The 18,757-nt window shown below is 42.6% G+C and overlaps 1 protein-coding gene across 1 annotated transcript in view; it reads right to left on the bottom strand.

The window, feature by feature from the left end:
- Window positions 1-18,757, bottom strand: part of SEMA3D (semaphorin 3D) — a 274,174-nt gene that overhangs the window by 255,165 nt on the left and 252 nt on the right. The gene's annotated exons all lie outside the window — the stretch shown is intronic.

Genomic DNA, 18,757 nt, shown 5'->3' with positions numbered 1-18,757 from the left:
GCTGTTTCTCTACCCCTAGCTCTCGGAGCTTCTAATGCAGCTGAGAACAGAGGGAAAGTGATCATTTATAAAAAAAAAAAAAAAGGGAAAAACAAGTATTTCTAATTTATTTTTTATATGTATACATAAATGTTTTGCCATTCATTTCTTTTTGAAACTGAATGGGTTGTTTTAAAGGTGAGTATTCACACATACTTTACTAGTTATTTTGCCATCAAAAGTTGTCAAAGGTAAAAGTAGCAAACACTGCACTTTGTATGACCAGCATAAGTCTAATGAGCATCGGTTTTAGTCACACATACACTAAGACGTAGTTGAACTTTGCACTGACATACACTGTATGTTTATATCATTGTTTTAATGGTATGCATCAACAGGAACTACTTAAAAGCACATTAATTATAATATTAAGCAAACAAGATGCAACTACACAGTGTAATTCGCATACTAGTCTTCACTTATCTGGTAACTAAAGATCTCCTGTCTCCATTCTAATTGGCATATCATCTCTATCTACTATATTTTGAACAGTATGCCTTCTTTTTAAAGCCAAGAACATTAAGTAATTCTCTTTAAGTTCATACCCACTCATTTACGTCTTATCTGTCTTTCTCAAAGATCACGCTGTCTCTGTTGGCTTTGTTTCATCTCGGAAAGGAATGAACCCCCTCTGGCTACTCTCTTATAGTTTCCAAGTTTCTCCATTGTGATTTAAATTTTAGGTTAGATGAATATTTTATGATCACCACATGTCCTGTGAGAAGAATTTGATTGGCTTAACAATTCTATAGCATGCAATGGAAATTATGTATAGTTTTTAAAAAAAATAGATTTTTTTTTTTTTACAAATATCTCTGTTGTACCGCTTGGGGTAAATCTTTTCAACAAGAACTTCCATATTAAATAAATGATAAAAAAAAACTGTTGGACAGTTAACATGTTAGGCATCTCAGATCCAAGTCACTGCAAATGAACGTCCGGAGAATCAGTTGCAGCTGCCTGTCCTTTGGTGTCATATGATTCTACTTTCACTGTGATAATGTTACTCATATTTATCTGCCCCCTGCTTTTGTAATATACTACCACAAAATGAAATGTGACATAAAAAGTAATGCAATTAACTGTGTAAAGTAAAATCAGTGCACGCTGGTATGTAAAAACATAGGGGTAGGGGGTCCCAGAGCCATTAAAAGATGAACTTCTGGCAGGTTTAAACAAATGAATAATGTTTTATATTAAAATGTAAATCTTTTTTTCTATAAAAAAAAAAGTTACCATAAGTTTTTAAGTCAAACTAGATTTGCAAAGGTGACTGGGACAGGGAGGGTCAGTATTGTGAGCAATCCATGTCTCTTATAGGAAACACATCGGGATAGCAAAGAGGAGATCTCACCAGAGTGTTGCTCTCCTTCCTCGTACAATCAAGGCTGGGAAGAGCGCTGGATTAGGCTGTATGTCTTAGTTTCAGTGTAGTCCGCATGGAGGTCCTGGGCCTTTTCCAGGAACACCAGGATGTGTTGAAATGAATAACAAATACATTGGCAAGTAAACAATCTGTGTATATGTATTTCGGCTATGCATTACTTATATATCGGACATTTAGCTTTCATAACCCAGTAGGAGTTCAAAGCCTGGCTCTACTTCATCCAAAAAAACACGGCCATTTCCGAAAGACAATTATTGGAAAGGACAAATATTAACCAGTTCACAGTTACATAGTTAGTCAGGTTAAAAAAAAAAAAGGCACAAGTCCATCTGACTCAACCAATAAAAAAAACAAAAAACCAGTAATGAAAACCCAACCATACAATCCCATATATACAATCCTATACCCGCAGTTGATCCAGTACTTGACCAACATTTGCTTCAGATCCTTTGCAAATCCTGAGTCAACCCTTCAATGGTTTCACAAGCAATAAATACCAAAAATGTTGCTGGTTATGGCAAAATTGGAAAATCTAGAATTTTAAAGTTTCTGTATTTATCATGATTGCAGTTAATCTAATTTTATACTAGTAAAAGTTGACTTCTGGTTGGTGACTACGGGCTACGCCTTTGACTGAATCCCATGTTTTTTCCATCCCTGTCCTATTGGGGAGTTTACCCTCATTTCTGCCCCATAGCCAGTGAGGCCCTAGTTGTCATTAGAGTCACCATAACTAGTGTCCCCATTGAAAGATTTCCCCGTTCTTCTTGCTCTGATAGCAAGTGAGGCCCTAGTTGTCATTAGAGTCACCATAACTAGTGTCCCCATTGAAAGATTTCCCCGTTCTTCTTGCTCTGATGATAAAACATTTGGAATTTTCTTTCACTCTTGGTGATAACGGGACAAATAGAGAGGTTTATTCCCCCTAATAGAGCCACACACAGCAATAAAAAAACAGTGTTTCTAATTCCTCTCTAGTCTATCCAAGACTTTGAGTGAATAATGAGATCTTAGTCACCACTACACATATTTGTGAGTATATATTGTTTAAAAGGGCCTTGTTGGTATTTTAAAGATACTAAATCAAGCCATACTTTTAAAAGAAGTCTGAATACTTCTTTTAAACCTGAGAAATCTTACTGTGAAGTCCACAGAGAAACTAACACTTCTAGCAGTGTCCATCTCGCTGGTGTCACTGGTTTCTGCTGCTGACCTACACAATGTTACTGTTTCCTGTAGGGACACAGAGACCAGCAGGAGGAACAAATGAAAGCTGTGGGTAACCTATGAGTCTAACACTCCTGGAAGTGTCAGCTTACCTGCAGACTTCATATGAAGATTTCTTAGGGTTGGAGTGGCATTCAACAGTGCCGGCAAACATGTTCAACTTACCTGCTCTGTGCAATTGATTTTGCACAGAGTGGCCCCAAGCCTCCTCTTCTCAGGTCCCTTGTCTGTGCTCCTGGCACCTCCCTCCTTTTGAGTGCCCCCACAGCAAGCAGCTTGCTATGGGGGCACCCGAGCCAAGTCACAGCTCCCTGTGTCCATTCAGACACCATGGATCTGTAACCCAGCCCCGCCCACTCTCTCCTCTTTGGCTGACTGACTTTGATTGACAACAGCTGGAGCCAATCACGTCACGCTGCTGTCCAATGAGGGGAGTTCCGGGCAGCTGAGACACTCCTACAACATTGCTGGATAAAGACGGTCTCAGGTAAGTATTAGGGGGGCTGAGGGGGGCTGCTGCACACAGGATTTTTTTATCTGATGCATTAAGATTTAAAAAAAAACATTCTGCCTTTACAATTAATTTAAGGTTTTTTTCCTTAATGCCTTCTTTGCATGCATTAAAGATCTCAATCCAGCACTGTGCATGAGATTAGCAGCTCTCTCTGCTCTCTCCCTCCTCACAGGGCAGATGGATAGCAGTGGGAGCCATTGGCGGAGCTAGGGAGCAAGCCAGCATGAATACGGCACTTAGCAAGGGGCTTGCTATGGGTGGGGGGGGGGGTACTCAGAAGGGGGAGAATGGAAGCAATAGCAGGGAACCCCAAAAGAGGAGGATCTGGGCTGCTCTGTGCAAAACCATTGCACAGAGCAGATAAGTATTACAAATAAAATAAAGGTTTAATATCATTTTAACGCATTATTAAACCCAAAAGCAAACAATTATTATGTTGCAGTTTACCAATTCTTAAATGTGATGGCTGCATTCATTTCCTTTTTTGGACTTTCTTTCATCTATTTTCATATGGTAATCCAGCCAGCAAGCCTGTTTTTCACAGCATAAATTCTCCAGCAGAATGTATCAATTTACATGGATGAGACAAACCATTTAACACAGGGGTGATTTAAAATGAGCAGCTTTTATTTATTCATGCCAAACCTTTATCCCAAAAAGGAAAAAAAAAAAAAAAACTGTTTGCTGCAAATGCTTATAAAGTGTGAGCTGGAGTTTGGCTTCCCTTTGCTAGCGGTTCTTATTCTGCTAATGCATTTAACACTTCTCTACCCCTCCCAAACTGACAACGCTGCTGTCTGCTGTGCATCCTATTCTCATTTCTCCAGTGTTGCTTCTCACACTAGCGGACCGTTCAAATCTGCCAGTCAGTTTTTCAGGTGGATCTAAACGGATGCCCCATGCATCTCTATGGGGCATCAGATGTCAGTGGAGATCCGATCCGTCAAATCTGGACGGATGGAAACCCTATTTTCCATCCGTCCAGCGGATTGGATCGGATGGGATCGGATGAGAACGGACAGGCAGTCCATTCTCATCGGATTCCCCCATAGAGAAGAGCAGGGACCTGACAGTTCTGTCTTCGCACACAGCGCGGAGACGAAGCTGCCATCCGCCTGCTCAGCGGGGGATCGGCGGATCAATCCCCTGCTGAGAAAAGCGGAGTCCGCCGATGGCCTCCCATGTGTGAAAGGGGCCTAATACTGGTCAGATCGCCAGGTGAAAAAAGAGGGGAACAAGCCAAAGTAAATAAAACAAATGCAGCCACCACATATAATGATTGTTAAGCTGCAATATATTACATTTTTAGTTTATTTTTAGTTTATTACTGCTTTAAGTATAGTGACAGGGTCCCGGCAATATCCACTTCTCTTTCCCCATGCATAGGATGTAGGCACATTGAGGAAAAGTAGATACATTTTACGGGAGTCCTAAACACTCACTGCTAATCACAAGACACCTTGTAGTCAATAAACTCAATAGGCCTTATAGTACAACTTTGTTTTCTGCACGTCAGCTGATGTCCCTTAACACACATTCAGAGCATTCATAGAGTTCAGTGGAAAGCTTCAGAGATCACCACAAGTAAACTCACTGTGGCAACTAGCAATTTAAGGTTAGCTTCCATTGATCTACTTTAAAGCCATGAAATCCCAGAAGAAAAATAAACAACCATCAAAACCAAACTCTGCAGTAAACACTGGCATTTGACAGAGCTGTTGAGAATATAAAAAGGGTTATTCCAAAAAAAAAAAAAAAAATGGCATCACATCATACTGTACTCAGAGAAAAGTGGAAAATGTTTGATTCCTCTTAGGGCTCTTTCACACGGCCGCTCCGCTTGTCCGCAAATCATCCTATTTTTTTGCGGATGATTTGCGGACATACTGTAAGTCAATGGCATTGCGGATGTCAGCGGAATACCATCCGCTGACATCCGATTTTCTTCCTTTCAGTTTTTTGGAACGGAACAGAACCCTATTTTTCCTCCGTGTAAAAAACGGAAAGGAAGGAAAATCGGATGTCAGCGGTGTCATCCGCGGACATCCGCAATGCCCATAGACTTACATTATGTCCGCATATCATCCGCAAACGGATGGGATGATATGCGGACACACGGAGCAGATGACACAAGTGTCATCCGCTCCGTGAAAAAAAAGTCCCGCAGCGGATAAGAACAGCGGAGTGGCCATGTGAAAGAGCCCTTATGCTGGAGCCTAACAATAATCGTTGTTTGTATTAGAATCATCAATGTACCATTTTATTTATTTATTTATTTAAAAAAAAAAAAAAATGTACCATTTTATTACTCTTTAGTGAAAGGGTTACAAATCCTATACCTGGCTGTTGTCAAGAGATAATTATGAATTGCAATTCCAGAAACCTGTAGAATTCACTAGGATTTTTCTAAACTTATAAATAGAGGTATAAAAAAAAAAAATACCAGCAATAAGTGGTTTATAGAAAGGCTGGTGTTGCTGATTTTCTTAAGTCTTTTCACAAAACAATCACTGCAGATAATTAAACAGTATAGAAATAAAAGTTTGTGCATGAATGTTAACTGAATGAATGACCTCTGGCCACCTCTGACCACGTGAGGGGAAGATCAGAAGTGGAACAGGAGAGGCAAGGGAACTACAAAACTCTATAGCTCATGTAAAAAGCAGCCATCTCTTGTCATTCTTCAAGCTTTTGACATGGGAAGTTTTCAAACCAAGGCCAGCTCTTGTAAACACAAAAAAAGTAGTCTAACCAATTTCCCTTTATATTCATGTAAAGTGGTTAAGATCAAATGGGTGGAACCCGTATAAACAATATAAACTTTAAACATGGCCCAGAACATTATGAAATATAGGCTGCATTTAGGCAATTGTCTGCCAGATTCCTTTTGGTATCCTTGTAGAATTAAAAAGGAAAATCATTAACAAGTATTTGTAATTTAAGAAATGACCCCTGCGCTATCACTTAGTAACCGAGAAGTTATTTGTAACCCTGAAAAAAAAAGAGATCCTGTTCCCTTATAGCAGATTAAACAGCACAGTGCTTGTTCTGTCTAATCTGCCCCTCTCTAAACTGTAAAAAAAACTTGGTTGAACCTGTTTGGTTGAAACTTGGCCACTTCCTGTTTCCCTCTCTGTGAGCTGACCACGGTAATCATGGCTAATGAGCCCTGATCACCATGGTCAGCCTGCGTACCCCCGTCATCCACAGCTCTCCAGTGTCTCTGTCTCTGTACCCCCCTCCCTCCTTCTGCCGCTATTAGTAGAGAATAAAATATTTCCAATTGTCACTGCCAGCCCCTCTATTATAATGAGACATAACACACAGGGTAAATGTTTTTCTGCATTGGGGTGCTTTTCAGGCACTATTCTGGTAGAAGTTAGTGGCAGGGAAATTTCCAGGTCCAGAGCCACTGGTATTGCCTCAGTGCTTCCCCTGACTCTGAAGACTCATTTAGTGAGTAGCCAAGTAGTGCAGTTACAGCTAAATCATTTGTCATTTGGTGTCATGATTCCTTCTTCTCGCTGGTTTTGCCATGGGGAATGAAAACTGACACCATCTGCTGGATGGCAGATTTCATAGTTCCAAGCACTACATCAAATGGGTGTATTTTTTTATACTTTTATGTATCATTGCATTAAAGAACATTTAGCAGTGCTTAAAGACAAACTTATTTTTACAATGTAATTCAACTTCAATACTGAGCCAAATGTTGCATGCTCATTGTATGAGCTAATGCTCATACAATAGTAACAATAAATTAAAAATTTTAAAAATGTATCTTTTATATTTTAAAGCAGGCTAAGCCTATGAAAAGCATTTTGGGAGACTGATGCCAAAGACGTCCTGCAGCCTCCCTTTCCCTAGTAAACACTGACACTGCTGTAATACTGTTACTTTCTGACAACTCACAAGGGACAAGCAGCTGATCTGTGCAAGGCAACATGCATGCACATGGCCATGAAAATAAATATTACTGCACTGAAAACAGGATTTACATTTTCGTGTCATCTATGGGTCATCTTAGCCCAGAAAATAGATGATGGCCTTGCATAATACCAATAGTGGCACCAGCTTTCTGGAGGGAAACAAAGAAGACATTGTCAGGGAAAAAAGATCTCTTTGGGATACTTTTGTTACACTTGCATATTACATAACATGCATGCCCTTAAAATGAAGAGGAAAAAAAGGTTATTACTGCTTTGAATCTAAACTCTAGCCTTACCTTTATTCGTGCACAGTTGCACAGGCTCCTCTAATGTACTTTAGTCTAATTTCACTGCACACTGCAAGCTTCCCAAAGTGTGCATTAGAAGCTGAAGAACACCAAATAGAACCTGCCTCATTTCATGGCTGGAGTATTTCCAGCATCATCTAGCCCATTCCTCTTTCCTTACTGTTCTTGGCCAGTGCCTTTCATCCATTGTATTTCAGTTCTTTCAATAATGAAGCTCATCATTACATGTGTATGTTTCTTAGGGTAGTCTGCATGCAAATACAACCTGCCTGAAAACACCCACTTCTCTGGACTGACATCCACCCATCGCTTAACTCTTTCTAAAGCTGGCCATAGATGGATTGAAACATGGCCAGTTCAGCAGGGACCAGATGAATTTCGATCCAGACATCCCAAGTCTCCCTCGAGGTGTGGGAGTCTCCCACATTTGGGCTGTGGCTCCCTGACAGCAGCCCGAGGCTGTATCTCTGAGCATTACTGTGAAGAACAGAACCAATGCTTCCTTTATAGCACTGGCTCCTGTCACAGGTGGAGTGATATCAAATGCACTCCGCCTGTGACAGAAGTGATACAAGAAGCATCGGCTCTGCTCTCTACTGCAGCCGCATGCTTCCTCCAGCGCTGCTCCTGCCACACTTTGTTTGTGTCTCGGAGGAGCCAGTATCCGCCAGCAGTACTAGCCAGCAGTACCCGCCAGCAGTAATCACCAGCAATACCCGCCAGCATTACCAGCCAGCAGTATCATCCAGCAGTACCTGCCAACAGTACCAGCCAGCAGTACCCACCAGTAGTACCTGCCAGCAGTACCAGCCAACAGTACCAGTCAGCAGTACCCATAAGCAGTACTAGCCAGCAGTACCAGCCAGCAGTACCAGCCCTGGAGGACAGCCACCAGCTATACTATCCTGGGGGGCAGCAGCCAATGATACCTGCAGGAATCCTGAGAAAGAAGTAAAGATTGAGGTCAGTTAAAGTGCAGGCAGTGGCGGCTGGTGTATTGGGGGCGCAGGGGCCCCGCCCCCATCCATGCGTCCGGCCCCATAATCTACATGCGGGGCGCCGGACGCATTGAGTTCAATGGGGCTTTTTTTAGCCATGTGACATGAGCCAGAAGCTCTCACAGGCTAAAAAAAAGGGTGGGCTCGGGGCGCAGAGCAGTGCGCCCGAGCCCACCCACTTGTGTGACAATAGCGAATGAATATTCGCTATTGTCACACAGATCCGCCTCCTGGCCAGTCAGAAAGTTGGTCCTGAGACCTGTTTCCTGATTGGCCAAAAGTAGAAGCCATGCCATTGGGCATGGGGGAGGAGACGCTTCTACTGAGGGGGAAGAAGCCAAAGCTGAAGCTGCCACCACCACCGCCACTGAGGGTGAGTGAGCCGTGGGGGGTCCGGGATCCCGGGGGGGTCCGTGGTCCTGGTGTGCGGCCTGGTGTGCGGCCTGGTGGGGGCGTATGGTGTAGTCCATCTGCCGCCCCCCCTGGCCCATGGAGCACCAGCCGCCACTGGGTGCAGGTAAACAACAGTGCATCCATGCAAAAGCAGCTTTAGGCCCCTTTCACACGATCGGCCTGTGCATTAGTGTGTGTAAGTTGTTGTAGAGTGTTTAATAACTAGTTGTACATATATGAACAAGGACATGACATTTTCTGGCTGCCTAAGTCACATGTGCTAGGGGTGAAACTAGCTCCCAGCACATAACTGTAAATATCTCAGCATGTGCAGTGTTTCTGACTCCTACCACCATGACCACTTAAAATCACTGAAATTGTGATGGTGGTTAGAGTGTACCTTTATTATCTCTCAGAAGTAAACCTTTGTATACTGATTCCATTTAATTTGATCATCCTCTAGTTGTGTTAAATTTGTGGTGGTGGTGGTGGGGGGGGGGTCATGGAGTGCCAGTTCCCTGAAATGAGTTTGCCACCTCCCTATAATGAGTTTTTGCAGGTTGGGATGTCTTTCAATCCATCTATGGCTACTCATTGACTGCTCATGAACAGGTTTGCTAGAAAACTTTCATGCAATCAGGACTGCGGTGCTGATCAGTGTATTCTGACAGTGAAAGAGTCCAGCTGCCTCCTCTTCTGTCAGAATACAATGACACAGTTGGAAGGAATCCTGCATACACCTTGAATGTGTGAATGGTAGAATCAATTCATTTTTTTCGTTAAAAACTGGACCATGTATTGCCAGCATAAAGTGGTTGTAAGGTCAGAAGTTCTTTTTTATCTTAATGCATTCTATGCATTAAGATGCATAGAATGCATTAAGATAAAAATCCTTCTGTGTGCAGCAGCCCCCCTCAGCCCCCTAATACTTACCTGAGCCCCCTCTCTATCCAGCCATGTCCACAAGACCCTCGGCTGTCAGGGACTCTCCCTCCAGATATGCTGAGACACAGCAGTGGCGCCATTGGCTCCGTCTGCTGTCAATAAACCTCAGTTAGCCAATCAGGAGAGAGAAGGGGCGGGGCAGAACTACAGCTCTGTTTTTAAACGAATACATGGAGCTGCAGTTTGGCTCGGGTGCCCCATAGCACACGCTGCCTGCTGTGGGGGAACTCAACAGGAGGGAGGGGCCAATTGCTCCAGCCAGGGACCCCAGAAGAGGAGGATCCGGGCTGTCCTGTGCAAAACCACTTCACAGAGGAGTTAAGTATAACATGTTTATTATTTTAATAGAAAATAAAAAATGAGATTTTACAATCGCTTTAAGAGACAGCCCACTGCTTGCATCAGTGCTGAGGCCTCTCAATAGGAGTGTAAACCAAGTGCTGCGCTAAAAAGTAAAGGGGACATTTCAATGTATCCAGAAAAACCAAAGTGCAAAAAATAAGTCAAAGAAACATATACACACACACTTTGCAAAAAAATGTCTTTAGTGATTGAAAGATTATATAAATCTTGCTGATAAATATAGCAAATAATGGTAACAAAGTGAACGAAAAATGATAAATCAAACTTTACAGAATTTTCCAAAACACCGATGTGTACTCCGGTATCCAGTGCCACATACAGAGGCTTACCACAAGACTATGGTTCTCTAAACGAATGCCCCGTACACATGCGTCGATAGTTGGCCATGAATTTTCGTCCAACGTCCGAACGGCCGATTTTCGGCTTGTTAGTATGATGCTTTCGACAACCGACTCCGACTTTTCGGCCAAATAAAATCTGGTGTGCATGCTATAAAATTTTTGTTGGCCGTCAACACAACGGCCGATTTTATCGTCAGTACAGATTTCGGCAGACAAAAATCTGATGAGCAAGACTGGGCATGCTCAGAGAAGAAAAAACACACGGAAAGTAAACCAGCACATGACATCACTTCTGAAGTAGATTTTTGTTGGCCGAGAAAATTCATGTGCAGTCTAGAGCACATTCCAACCAACACAACAACACTGGACAAAAGACGGCCGATCGGTCGGCCGATAATCGTTGCGTGTGTACGAGGCATTACTCTTGAAGCCATCAGGTACACTCAGCAGTTAGTCAAGGGTCTTGACAATTCCATTCACAGCAGTGTCACCTCCAGTTCAGCAGGACATACAGTACATAGGAAGATAGAAGGACAACTTCCTGGCTCCATAGTGTGTGATGGTGTCACCTCCATAGTGCGTGGAGGCATCATTGTGCACTAAGGAACCAGGGATCGGTCCATATTCATCCCGGAACTTCGTTTTTTGCAGCGCTGTTTTGTATAATCATAAGTAGTTACTTTTGAGTTTAATACTTTAGAAGTGGTTTCATGCTATGTGGAGCCCTTGGCTCATCTTTTCGGTCTTGCTATGTTCCCTTGTGCTGCTGGCTCCTGTTTTTGTTGAAATATACAGGTCTCCAATGCCCATCACCACTGTAATCTTCTGGTGCTGTAGGGGCTAATAGAGTTGAGGGAGCTATCATAAACGCTCATTATGAATGCAGACTTTGCCCAACCTTTCCGCCTCCTCCTCCTCCATTCATAGAGACTGTATTATAGCTTTCTTGATGAGCGCATATGAGAGGTCCCCCAGCTCTTATTAAACCTGTCACTCAAGAAGATCACAGTGGTGGGGTGGGGGAGATCTGTGGAGGAAGATTTCAACAAGAGCAGGCGCCAGAAGCACAAAAGACATGTCATATTGATTGTAATGTCCCTTGTGCTGATTTTTTTTTTTACTTTTGACTAAACTTAGACTTCAAGAACATGTTAGCAATCAATATACATTACTTCAATATAATACCGGGAGCTATGATACGTTTTAAGGTATGTGTGCTTTTTCTTGCTTTTCGAATCCCTAGCTAAATACAGGGTGCCTCACATTCAGTTGTAAATCTTAGTAGCAATTCTTGGAAAACAGTAAAACAACTGTAGTTAATTTGTGTGGAAATCTTTCCTAATGCCATATGTATTAGTTCCTCTGGATACAGTGTGTCAACATAAAAAATGGTTGACAGTGCAGAGTAAAATGAACTACTTTACTTGCTGTTTAAAGTATGGTTAAACTGCTGATGTTAGAGTAGAGTAGATGTCTTCTTGTACTTTTCCAATATGACTCTTAAATTAGTATTAAACCCTATGTAAAATGTATTTACTGAAGTTGAATGTCATAACAATTTGTAATAAATATTTATTCTCTTTATTCTTAAAGTAGAACTATAGGGAATTGTTTTGTTTTTATTTTGGATAGAGTAAGGGAGGGTTATAACCCCTGTTAGATTTTATTTATTTTTTTACATCTGTGTCCCATTGCAGACATTTCTCTTCACTTCCTGTCCCATAGACAAACAGGAAGTGAGAGGAAATTCCTGCAAACTAAGGGTATTCCTTGGGGACCCCCAGGTCACCAGAACTAGTGTCCTTATTGGAATATTTCCCCTCTTATTACTTTTCTGGGGACAACCCAAAATTTGGGATTTTACTTTTACTTCCACTTTCAATGTTAATGGTAAATAGGACAAATGGAGAGGGAGAAACTCCTTAAAGCGGAGTTCCAGCCACAGAATCATTTTTATTTTATAAATACTTCCCAAACAGTGATCCACCGCCCTTCATACATCCGCTAATCCGGTTTTGGACAGTTTAATAATTGATTGGCAATCATAAAATCTTACTTTATAAAAAGTTTGCTGAGCGCCGCCATCTTTGTCCTGGTCACCCGAAGCCACAGTATGTAAATGTATGCCCTGCTTCCTGGTTCTAGCTCATTGTGCAAGCTGTGAGAGGACACTAAGGAAGCAGATGGCACAAAATCTAATGTAACGATTTTGCGGCCGGAACTCCGCTTTAAAGCGGAACACCACCAAAAGGGAAAGTTCCACTTGTTTGCTTCCTCCCCCTTCCGCTGCCACATTTGGCACCTTCCAGGGGGGGTACCTGTTTTTGACAGGTATCATTCGTCCCCACTTTTGGATGACCTCGCTGCGGCGGGATCCCCCAGAAATTCAGCTCCCCTCCTCCTTCCCCTGCCTCCGAGCCATTCACAAAGTGCAGCATGTTTCACGCATGTGCAGTAAGGATCCAGCTGTGAAGCCACACGCCTTCACTGATGGTTTACCTTACAAGGAATGGCGGCGGCGGCATCCGAGAGCCAATTGAAAAATCTGCTGGGGTTCTGACATCGTGAGATCCCTGGACAGGTAAGTGTCCTAATATTAAAAGTCAGCAGCTACAGTATTTTTAATTTTTTAGTGGGGGGGCTGGATCTTTGCTTTAATGGGGGGCACAGACAGCAATACAATTTGACAAGCATTCTAATCCCTCTGCACGCTATCCAAAACTAAAAAAAAAAAAAAAAAGTTTTGCCCTTAGTTATACTTTAACCGCTTGCCGCCCGCCCGCCGTCATATGACGGCGGAGCGGTGCGACCATTATCCTGGGCCGCCGTCAGATGACGGCGGCATTTTAAGCAGGGCAAGCGCGCGATCGCGTGCGCGCCGCCCTGCACTGCCGGTGTCGGGGTGTCCCCGGGACACCCCCCGTCACCGGCAGGGGGGAAACAGCCAATGGGCGTGGCTGTTTCCCACGTGATCGGCTGTGTTCCAATGACACAGCCGATCACATTGAAGGCGCCCACAAGATGACCGCGCATGCGCGATCGGGAGCGCGCAGCGCGGTCATGTCGGTGGCACTGTGTTCCGAAGGAACACAGCTGTCACCGGCGGTAGTAAACAGTCACTGACAGTGACTGTTTACTAAGTGATCGGCTGTGAATCCATTCACAGCCGATCACAAAATGTAAACAAAGAGCAGTAACTGACTGTTACTAGCTCTTCTCTCCTCATACAGTTTCCAGTATGAGGGGAGCAGAGCTAGAAATAGTCAGTTACTGCTCTGTGTACCTGCAAAAGTAAAATCACACTGATAAACTTGTCCCTACACAGTCCTCAGCCCCCCCCCCAATGTCACCTGTCACCCAACAGTCACCTCATCAGTGCCCAGAAATTGACACCCATAACATTCACATGTGAGCGCAGCGATCGCGGGCAGAATCACCGCGATTCTGCCCGCGATCCGGAAATCATTGCAAATCGCGGGACACCTGTGCGTTGCCTGTGATTTGCAATAGCACCCCAAACGCTGTGCGATGTTGCTGCGATTTCCCCCTGCCGAATCATGGTAACATCGCGCAAACAACGCATGACGCCCAAAAAAGGTACAAGAGTTTCTTTGGGGCGTCATGGGTTGTTTGCGCGATGTTACCGCGATTCGGCAGGCGGAAATCGCAGCAACATCGCACAGCGTTTGGGGTGCTATTGCAAATCACGGGCAACGCACAGGCGCCCCGCGATTTGCAATGATTTCTGGATCGCGGGCGGAATCGCAGTGATTCTGCCCGTGATCGCTACGCTCACATGTGAACATAGCCTAAAGTTCACCGGTCACCAGAGACTGCCATCCGTACCGCCGTGCACCATCGCCCATCACCTGTCACCCATCAGTGACCGTCACCTGTCACCCCATCAATCACCGTCACCTGTCACCCCATCAGTCATCGTCACCTGTCACCCCATCAGTCATCGTCACCTGTCACCCCATCAGTCATCGTCATCTGTCACCCCATCAATCATCGTCACATGTCACCCCGTCAGTGATTGTCATCTGTCACCCCATCAATCATCGTCACTTGTCACCTCATCAATCATCGTCACCTGTCACCTCATCAATCATCATCACCTGTCACCTCATCAATCATCGTCACCTGTCACCCCATCAGTCATCGTCACCTGTCACCCCATCAGTCATCGTCACCCCATCAGTCATCGTCACCTGTCACCCCATCACTCATCGTCACCTGTTTGCCATATACATGCAATCACTTACTAACCGCCTAACGACTATATGCGTCGGCCATTAAAAGCTAAATACTGGGGTTATGGCAGCAGATAGCCCCCATAACCCTGGTATTTTTTGAAACGGCAGGCGGTCGGCTTTCAGATAAGGGTGGTCCCAGTGGCGGATTCGCCGTAGAATTACCCTTACGGTGCAGGGGAATGGGTGCCCCCCCCCCCCCTCCTGCCGCGTCCCAGACGTTTTCCCAGCTTACCGGACCCACCAGCAGCGGGGAAAACGATCCGGTCCCGGATCCTCAGAGACAGGAAGTCGAGTGAGGGCAAGATGGCCCTCACTCGACTCTATGGTCTTGGAGGACCGGAGCTACGTCAAAAGACGTTGCCTAGCAACCGGTTTAAAGGGCCGCCTTTTTTTTTTCTTTTTTTTTTTTCCTCTTTCAACAATTTTTTTTTTTTTTTTAGTGTAGTTGTGAGGTGTGGGGTCTTTTTGACCCCAGATCTCACAATAAAGAGGACCTGTCATGCCTATTTCTATTACAAGGGATGTTTACATTCCTTGTAATAGGAATAAAAATGATCAAAACATTTTTTTTTTTTAAACTGTGTAAAAATAAAAAAATAATAAATAAAATAAATAGGAAAAAAAAAAAAAATTAAAGCGCCCTGTCCCCGTTAGCTCGCGCGCAGAAGCAAACGCATACGCAAGTCCCGCCCACATATGTAAACGGTGTTCAAACCATACATGTGAGGTATCGCCGCGATCGTTAGAGCGAGAGCAATAATTTGAGCCCTAGACCTCCTCTGTAACTCTAAGCTAGTAACCTACAGAAATTTTTAAAATGTTGCCTATGGGGATTTTTAAGTACCAATGTTTGGCGCCATTCTGTGAGCATGCGCAATTTTAAAGCATGACATGTTGGGTATCTAATTACTCGGCGTAACATTATCTTTCACATTATGGAAAAAAATTGGGCTAAATTTACTGTTTTCTTATTTTTTAGTTAAAAAAAGTGAATTTTTTTCAAAAAAATCGCATTTGGAAGACTGCTGCGCAAATATGGTGTGACAAAAAATATTGCAACGATCTCCATTTTATTCTCTAGGGTCTCTGCTAAAAAAATATATATAATGTTTGGGGGTTCCAAGTAGTTTTCTAGCAAAAAAAAATGATTTTAGCTTGTAAACACCAAGTGTCAAAAATAGGCCCAGTCTTAAAGTGGATAAATGGACAACTTTGTGTAAAGCGCTACTTGGATGTTAGGCCTATGTATGTGGCCAGGCTGTGAAAAAGTGTTACATATGTGGTATCGCCATACTCAGGAGGAATAGCAGAATGTATTTTGGGGTGCAATTTTTGCTATGTACATGCTATGTGTTAGAAATATTGCATAAATGGACAGCTTTGTGTAAAAAAAATGTGTTTTCATTTTCTTTCCACATTTTCCAAAAACTTGTGGAAAAAAATGACATATTCAAAAGACTCATTATGCCTCAAAAATTATACGTTGGGCTGTTTGCTTTCCAAAATGGGGTGATTTTATGGGGGTTTCCATTGTCCTGGTGCTCCAGGGCCTTCAAAAGTGCGATAGGTTGTCAGGAAATTATATGTGTAATTTGTGCTCCTAGAATGCCGGACGCTGCTACTTGGATGTTAGGCCTATGTATGTGGCCAGGCTGTGAAAAAGTCTCACACATGTGGTATCGCCATACTCAGGAGGAGTAGTAGAATGTGTTTTGGGGTATAGTTGCAAGTATACATGTGCTGTGTGAGAGAAATAACCTGTTAATACGGCAATTTGTAAAAAAAAAAAAAAAAAATCTTAATTTTGCAAAGCATTGTGGGAAAAAATTACAACTTCAAAAAACTCACCATGCCCCTTATTAAATACCTTGGAATGTCTACTTTCCAAAAGGGGTCATTTGGGGGGTATTTGTACTTTCCTGACTTTTTAGTGTCTCAAGAATTGAGATAGGCCTTCAGTACATCAGGTGTGATCAAGTGTGATCAATTTTCAATGATTCACACCAGCTTGTGGACTCTATAACTTTCACAAAGACCAAATAATATACACTTACTTGGGTTATTTTTACCAAAGATAAGTAGCAGTATAAATTTTGGCCAAAATTTGTGAAGAAAAATGACTAATTTGCAAAATTTTATGACAGAAACAAAGAAAAATGCGTTTTTTCACGATATTTTCAGTCTTTTTTTATTTATAGCACAAAAAATAAAAAACCCAGTATTGATCAAATACCATCAAAAGAAAGCTCTATTTGTGTGAAAAAAGGACACAATTTTTGTATGGGTACAGTGTTGAATGACTGAGTAATTCTCAGTCAAATTGTGAGAGCGCTGAAAGCTGAAAATCGGTCTGGGCAGGAAGGGGGTGAAAGTGCACTGTAGGCAAGTGGTTAAAGAAACCACTTGTATGTTCTTATCCAGAACTGGCACAGCTTTCGCCTATGGACCTGCAATACTCTTTCACTTACAGTCAAGCTGGGCGCACACAATATATGGCTCCGGTGTCTGATGTTGGGACTACAATCCCAGGATGCTTTGCGCAAGATATTGATATTTGCATGTTCAAGTAGCAATTATAGACATCTCATCTTTTTGGGTTCTGTGCCACCTGTGAACATCCAGGCAAGATTTGAACTTTTTATTCCCTCTTTATTGGATCAGAACCCATGTGTTCAGATTTATTCCATAGCGCCACCTGCTGTTGACAATTTTGCAATTTGTGTGCAAGTTTAATAAGTGCTGTTATAGCAGAAATGTAAAACTGGTATGTAGCATTAACTTAGAGCACAGATTTTTACCATATTGTTTATATATTTTTCTGTTCAATGTGTTTATTGATTTTCGCATGTAATTAGCCAGTAACAATAAGGTATGCGTTTTTTGGATTTTAGATCACTTAGAGCATAAATGGTACAGTCAACGAAGAAACCAGCTTGTACAACTGAAGTGCAAATTATTCACACAACACAGTACATCTGAAAAAAAGTAAAAGTCAGAAGACGGAGAACGGAGGGATGATCAGAGAAGGTGTAGGTAGTATAGAGTTAAGCCGGCTATACATGGATCAAAATTCGGCTGGTTCAGTAGGGACTGGATGAACTTTGATCCATGTATAGGCAGGCTGGTTGCACACAAGTCGATCTATTGATTGACTTGTGTACAACCAGCCTGCTGGAAAATAGTACAACCAGCCTGCTGGAAAATATTCTTTCTATCAGCTACGCCGGCTATAGCCAGCAGTGCAGAGTAGTGTATTCTGCCAATGCAATACAATAGTTCAGCAAGAGGGATTCCCCTATCCACATTAAATGTGTGGATGGGGAAATCAATCATATTCTTTAAGCAGATTGAACAAAAAAAGACTCACGTATAACCAGCCTTAGGGTTGGGAGTAAGAGTTGGATTGCAGATTGGCTCGCACTTTATTTATTTTTTGAATACAAGTATTTATATAGTGCCCACAATTTACATAGCACTTTACATATATTGTACATTCACATCACTCCCTGTCCTCAAGGAGCATACAAATTAAGGTATAGCAACATAAGATGTATGCAAATTTTAACTTGGCATGGAAAACCAGTATCACAAGATATTTCATTCTTCACATGTTGGCATGCAATAGATATGCCACGCTGTACTGTACACAATGACTGTCACACTGCTATTTTTTTTGCTCCAAACTGTAGAGTTGGTGCTTGGTTTTCCAGACAACTGGGTTATCATTGTCAAAGTGCCAAATATAATTTGTATCACCCTATTGAGCCATTCAAAGCTTGTGCAGAATGAGTTTCAGATGACATGCAAAAAGCACACAACAAACACACTAGTGTAAGTGCTTCCTAGGCTATTGCTAAATTCCAAACAACCGAACAATTGTTTGCCAAGACCTCTGTGAGTGCTGCATGGAGAAGATAAGGACCTATTATTGAGGCAGGAGTTGTAAAGTGTCATTTCAAAGCTGGACAAAATACCTTATGTCAGAACATCTAAAAAGAAAAAAAAAAAGTTATCTTCAATACGCTTTATGAAGACTTTTGTGTCTCTCAGATCTTAG

Source organism: Pelophylax lessonae (genome assembly GCF_965119305.1).
Source record: "Pelophylax lessonae genome assembly, chromosome: 4".
Taxonomy (NCBI): domain Eukaryota; kingdom Metazoa; phylum Chordata; class Amphibia; order Anura; family Ranidae; genus Pelophylax; species Pelophylax lessonae.
This window is presented reverse-complemented; position numbering and strand designations above follow the sequence as displayed.